Consider the following 6832-nt stretch of genomic DNA (forward strand, 5'->3'; position numbering starts at 1 on the left):
TTGAAACAGTTGGAGTAAATATAAAGATGCTTTTACGGAATATAGGTGTGAAACATAGCACGTATTTATTTTTGCAGGTGTTAATGGATAAAATAATTTATTATATTCTCTATAAGTAATAATAGCAAATCTATCCCCCGAGGGAACTTCTTAAATTTTATTTTAATAAGCTTGTGGGAAACTGTTATAAAAGAGAATAAGTACCACATTAAGAAAATAGACTAACATATTTAATTTCAATTACTAGCTATTCGAATATTATGGCTTCAAAATTGTTCTCTTTTCTTCTCCTTCTCGTGTTGATCTGTATGTCTTCCTCTCTAAGTATTCTCTTTTTCCATATCCCCAAATTTTTCACTTCAAAAATAAGTATCACAATGACTTAAAACATAAAGAAAATATCAGATACAAAGAAAAATTAATGGAGCTAATTAATGAAGTGAAGCACTTGTTGCCATCGAGTTCTTAGTATATGAGATGTATATGTACTATTATTCTCATCATTTTGAATACTTTTAATAACAAGGCATTTTCTTATATTTACTGTTGTGCTTCTTGGTGCTTAAATTACTTTTCTTAATTTATTTGTTATATATATACATCAACTTTGATCACATGTTTTCTTATTTTGTGGTAATTCTTTTTAAACGTATCACAGGCAAAACTAATGATTTTGTTGGCAATTTGAACCAATATTTCCTCTTTTCCTATTTTTTTTAAAAATAAATAAATAAACTCATGAATAAAAGAACAAAGGAAGGGAAAAAATGAAATCTTCCGGGATGATTTCCAAATTTAGCAATGAATTTCATAATCCTAAAATCCATCACTACAATGTAACATATTTTTGGTGGAATACATCGACCATCGTTATTGTTGGTGATTAATTCGTCAGGTTTATTATTAGTGCAACTAATGAACATGATGAAATTGACAGGTACTTTTGGGCGGAAGGTTCAAGGTGATGTTGGAGTTTGCTGCTATCCATGCGAGGTAGATAAGGATTGCAAAAGGCTATGTGCAGATGATACGACATATCATTGTTTCCACAATGTTTGTTCAGTTTGTCCCAGTTTTGGCCGTTCTCATCCTGGACTTGCCGCTGCTTATGACAAACATGCTCATAATTAAATTAAAGACATGTACTTTATGATGTACAAGTCCCATAAATGGCAGAATAATTATTACTACTATGTTTTACCTAAGGATGCATTTGCATCATTTAAGTTGTCAAGTTATTGAATCATATTTAAAGGGAAAAGACATCGTTTCCACCCCAAACTATAGGTGAAAATTTGAATCCATACCTAAACTATATAAGTGACCTATTACACACCTTAACTATAAAAGAATGATACTTTTTACACCCTGTCTGACATTACACCACTTGCAAGTGTTGTGGTGTTTTACACTCACTGCCACGTTAGCATAATACAAAAAAATAAGGAAAAATATATCGTTTCCACCCCAAACTATAGTCAAAAAGTTGAATCCACACCTAAACTATATAAGTGACCTATTACACACCTTAACTATAAAAAAGTGATACTTTTTACACCCTTTCAGGCATTACACCACTTTGTGTGGTATTTTACACACGTTGCCACGTCAACACCACGTCATCATAATCCAAAAAAAATAATAAATTTATTATTTTCATAATTTTTTCTTTTTAATTTAATTTTTTTCCCTTCTTCTTCAATGTCTAAAACCTCCATTGTTGCCAATGTCCAAAACCTCCATTACACCATATTCACCACCATAAACTTTATCCCACCAACAAAATTACCCTAACAATTAATTTTTCTAACATTGTTCTTCATACGTAAATCATAGTATTTTCTTTAAAAAAAAAATTCTCAGCTTATAATGGCCATTATAGTTTCAAAAAATGGCCACTTGATTGTTGGCCTTTGTGTTTTAAATGGTAATGACCAACACATTTCCATACTTTTTCTATTTGTTTTTCAGCTATAATTTAAAAAAAACTAATATGGTAGCAAGCCACATTTTAGGATGGATTAATAATTAACAGACAGAGAGGAGAAAGTCGATAATGAATTCGACTTTTTTGACGAGAATTCATCGGAAAAAGTCCTTGCTACAATTTTTTTTTTAAAAATTTGGTTTTGCCCGTTTAAACATCAAATATAATTTGATTTTGTTCATTATAAAATTGACATTGATTCGATGAAGGTGGAGGATGAATTGTGTTATTTGGGGATGGGGTTGAAATTTGGAGGTGGGATGATGAAGAAACTGTGTTGGTCGGGGTGGGGGTGATGAAAAAAAAGACGATTTGGGGTTGGGGTTGGAGTTTTAGGGTGGAGGGTGATGAATAAGATGATCGTTTAGGGGTGGGGGTGATGAAGAAGATGATCGTTTAGGGGTGGGGGTGATGAAGAAGATGATTGTCTGGGGGTGGGGGTGGGGAGATGGATGCTGGGGTAGGAGTATTTTTTTTTTTAATTTTTTTGCATTAAATTTTAATTTAAATGCGCCAATTTTTATTTAAATAATTATGTATTTTCCAAGTTAGATCTAGGGAGTAAAATTTATCACTTTTTTATAGTTAAGGTGTGTAATATGTCACTTATATAGTTTAGGTGTGGATTTGACATTTCGACTATAGTTTGGGGTGGAAACGATGCCTTTTCCCTTAATGTTTTTAGCCGTTTACTTTTGTTATTTAATAGGCTAGACGCGCCTAAAATAAGTGTAACATATGCGCCTTCGAATGGGGGTCGTGGGGAGGTAATAATATCACTTTTATATAGTTAAGGTGTGTAATAGGCCACTTATATAGTTTAGGTGTGGCTTCGACTTTTCTTGTATAGTATGAGGTGGCACAGTTTAAATGCATATTTAAATGCATCTTCAATTTATTAAGAAAATGACAAAAACAGTTCCTTATGTCAGAGACTAACACTTTTATTCTCTGATAAAATATTGATCGAACTTTATCTATTAAATTTAGCGGGAACTACAAATATTTTTTAATTATAAGTACTAAGAAAGTCATATCAAATCCTAAATTATGCAACACAAAACACTACAAGACATTAGCAAAATATTTTAAAAAATAAGGAGAAATAACGCCCCGGTAAACTAAATTCAAACTTCATAAATAGCATACAATATTTAAAAAGTCACTACTCAAACAAGAGAAAACCCAACCGATGGAAATCATAAGAGAAATCCAATGGCAAAATAGCTCGATGGACCTTTGTACTTGGTCTGGTTTGTAAAGTAGATACTCCTAACTTAGATTTTTGTCATCTGAACCCCTCAACCCAATAAAAGTCCACATTTTAAACACTATTTCGATGTATGTAACACACCCGCCTCCACATCATCTATCACATTATTTTCAAATGGTGCATCAAATTTTACGTCATTTATTAAATACCACATAAAAATTAAATATTAAAATCATTCATGCCTTTTTCTTTCATCCCCAACACCACTTCAATCCACTCTCAAACACACACCCCATTGTCAAGTTCATAAACACACAAAATTCTCTCTCACACACGATTTTTTCAAAAAAAGATTGTTGATGTTCAGCACCTTCATTCAGTAGTTGCACCACTATGTGTGTCCAATGAAACTAGCTCCATCAGTCACCAAAATATTTTCTTGATGTTCAACACCCATTTTAAAAAACAAAAAAAAATTGCATCTTTGTTGTATCAAGAAGCAATCTTTATAAAGAAAGAAAAATTGCTTATATGTAAATCTTGAATTCCTACAAGGAGCATGAATTTATCTTTGAATCACCCGATTTACCCTTAATTTTTTTATACCCACATCTTGAATTCCTACAACAAACATAAATTTCTTTTCGAATAGGGTTTATCGGATTTGGATACTTGAAAAACTTCTGTCACCCTTCTTGTTAGTGGACCCTACTGCTCCTGCTTCTTATTCTTCTGATGAGGACTTGAGGAAAGTTCTTTTGAGTGAAAAATTCAGCCTGTATGAATGCTATGCTGCTATTTGCTCTAAGAAATAATGGCGGGAAAGAAGCCATTTCAGCCATTATTGAATCTCTAGGTTCAAAGAGTGCTTTACTAAGGCATGAGGTGCTTATGGTTCAAAGAGTACTAATAATGTGGTGGTGGTGGTGGAGGACAAAGGTGGAAAAATTTGGTTGATGTTGTGGTGGTGTTGGGTGGGGGATGGGGGACGGGGGTGGCTGAATATGATGGTGGTGGTGTTGGGTAGGTGTGGGGGTAGAGCACAAGAGTGTGGATGGTTGGTTGATATTATGGTGTTGGTGTTGGCTGGGGGATGGGGGAAGAGTGGGTGGCTGGATATGATGGTGGTGGTGTTGGCTGGGGGATGGGGGAAGAGGAGGGTGGCTGGATATGATGGTGGTGGTGCTGGATAGGGGTAGGAATGGCTGGTTGATGTTCTAGTGGTGGTTTTAGGTGGGGAATGAGGAAGGGGGTGGCAGATGTGTTGTACTAGGTGGGGGTGAGGGAAGGGATATGAAGAAGAGAGAGATTTTTGGATTTTTTTAATTTTTTGTCGCTAATTCTTTAAATTAATTAGTATTTTTTAATTTTTAAAAATATTTTAAAATGAAAAATGTTAATTTCACTCGCCTAAAAATACGTGTTTACATGCGGTTTTCCATCTCACCAAATTAATGCCACATATGAAAAATAGTGTCTAAAATGTTGAGTTTTATTCAGTTGAGGGGTTTAGATGACAAAAGTCTAAGTAAGAGTACCCACTTTACAAATCAGATCAAGTACAAGGGTCCACACAGAGATTTTGCGCCAAAATCCAATTCATTGGGTCATTCAATATAATAAACAGAAAGACCTAAGAGTGCCATATTCTAGGAGCCCAAACCGTTAATTGAATAAATTTTCTATGGGTCAAGGCCTCCTTCTCCCCCTTTTCAAACTCTGATTCAAATTTGTCAAAAAAATGTCTAATCAAGGATAGAATAAGAGCTCTTTTGTATCATATCTAAGGAATTTCTCGGTTCGGACCGACGATGCCATGTCACTCGATTATTATCAAATTGACTGCAATCTTTTTCTATCCGTGAAGATCCTAATTGAAAACCTAATATTTTTTTAAAATTTTACAACAACATGCCAAATGTATTCCTACCTAGTGGGGTTTGGGGTGGGTAGAGTATACAGAGTCCATACCACTACCTCAGGTGAAGTAGAGAGGATATTTCCGATAGACCCCCAACTTAGAATTTTTTTTAAAATTATATTTTATGAAAATCAACAAACGAGTGTGTTAGTTTTTTTCTACACAAAAATGCTTAAATTATGTTTTTGTAAGAAAAAACCTACAAACGTCCGTTGGTTAATTTGTAATAACTATGATTATTTCTTATTTATAAAAATAGAGGAATCCTTTAGTTTATTTTTTGAAATTCGATGGACGTATTCTGTTATTAAAATCCCTAAACTGTAGTTGAAGAGTTTACATCAAATTTAATAGATAGAGTTTGATGAATGTTTTAAGATAGAGTTTGATGAATGTTTTACCACAGACTAAATGTGCTAACTTTTAGAAAACTTGGAGGACCAAAATTATTAAGTGGATATTTAAAGGATCATTCTCGTTAACTTGTAGTAAATTTAAAGGACCAAAACTGGCAAATGCATACTTAAGAGACTATTTTTATCATACCCTCAAACATTTAATGACCCTTCAAATTTTTATTTTTTTTTGTGTTTTTGATGTTTATAGATTTCTTATAGATTTACGACTTGTTGGGACTGGTGGTATGGTTCTCGAGTAGTTCATTTGATTTCTATGTCAATTCTGTTTGAAAGGTTTTGAAGTTGAGAAATTGATCTTCGACCAAAACTTATATTAAATGGTCCAAGATGAAAATTTCAATAATTATTTTAGCTCTAAATCATGAATTTTAGGTTAGAGGGACCTGTAGTTCGAGTCCAAAAACTTTTGGACTCGTTATGGATTACTGGTTAGATTTTAGCTTAAATCTATAAATAAGTGTAGGACCTAATTTTGGCAAAACAAACTCTGTTGGGAAGTTTCTTTTTTCCATTGAGGCTGAAGTGCCATTTTCAGTAGGATAACATATTTCTTTTGTATTCACGCAATTACGAACACATCCTGAGTACCCAATCAAATTTTTTAGATTTAGCTAAAAATTGGTTGGTGCAAAAATCTAGTACAATCGCTTTTGCCGCCAAGTAGTCACTTAACTGGAGATGGGTCGTTCACTCATGTGTTGCTACTTTAGAAACCAGACCTCTGCTTAAGTAGAAGTACCGGTATATATACTCCCACTTCATGATTTCCTCAATTTTTACACAAACTTGAACACCATTACTGATCGTATTGATCTAAGATTATGGGAAATTTATGTTTTGAGCTAAGGTAATATAGGATTGTATCCCTTGATCATTTTTTGCTACTTTTTCATCAATTTCGGCCTATACTATCAAGTTATATCCTTGGTTTTATTATTGTTGAATCCTCAATTTTGTGGATTTGTGGAATGATTTTGGGGCAAATATGAGCCTCAATCAAGCTCAAAATTATGGGAATGTGATCATAGTCTTGTGAGGGACCTAATTCTGGATTTAATTTTTAAATTTCATTATTGGGTTCAACTAGATGGTTTAGACCTGATTTTAATATGAAAGTATGAAAATTATAATATGGGTATTGTAATACACTAAATTTTTTAAGCTCTAAACCTCTTAAAAGATAGTCCATGAAGTTAGCTTTCAAACGCTTCAGGTATCACCTTAATCTGATGTCATGGCAAAGAGTTGTGGAAAGCTTCTCCTAAGGACCTGATACACTGCTATGACTACGA

The 6832-nt window shown here is 33.4% G+C and overlaps 1 long non-coding RNA gene across 1 annotated transcript; it reads left to right on the plus strand.

The window, feature by feature from the left end:
- The first annotated feature begins 234 nt into the window (after positions 1-234).
- On the plus strand, positions 235-1246 carry LOC107853314. Its single transcript, XR_001669728.2, has 2 exons — positions 235-306; positions 938-1246. It is a non-coding gene; the product is annotated as an uncharacterized LOC107853314 (long non-coding RNA).
- Positions 1247-6832: the final 5586 nt, after the last annotated feature.

This window comes from Capsicum annuum, chromosome 2 (genome assembly GCF_002878395.1).
Source record: "Capsicum annuum cultivar UCD-10X-F1 chromosome 2, UCD10Xv1.1, whole genome shotgun sequence".
NCBI classification, from domain to species: Eukaryota; Viridiplantae; Streptophyta; class Magnoliopsida; order Solanales; family Solanaceae; genus Capsicum; species Capsicum annuum.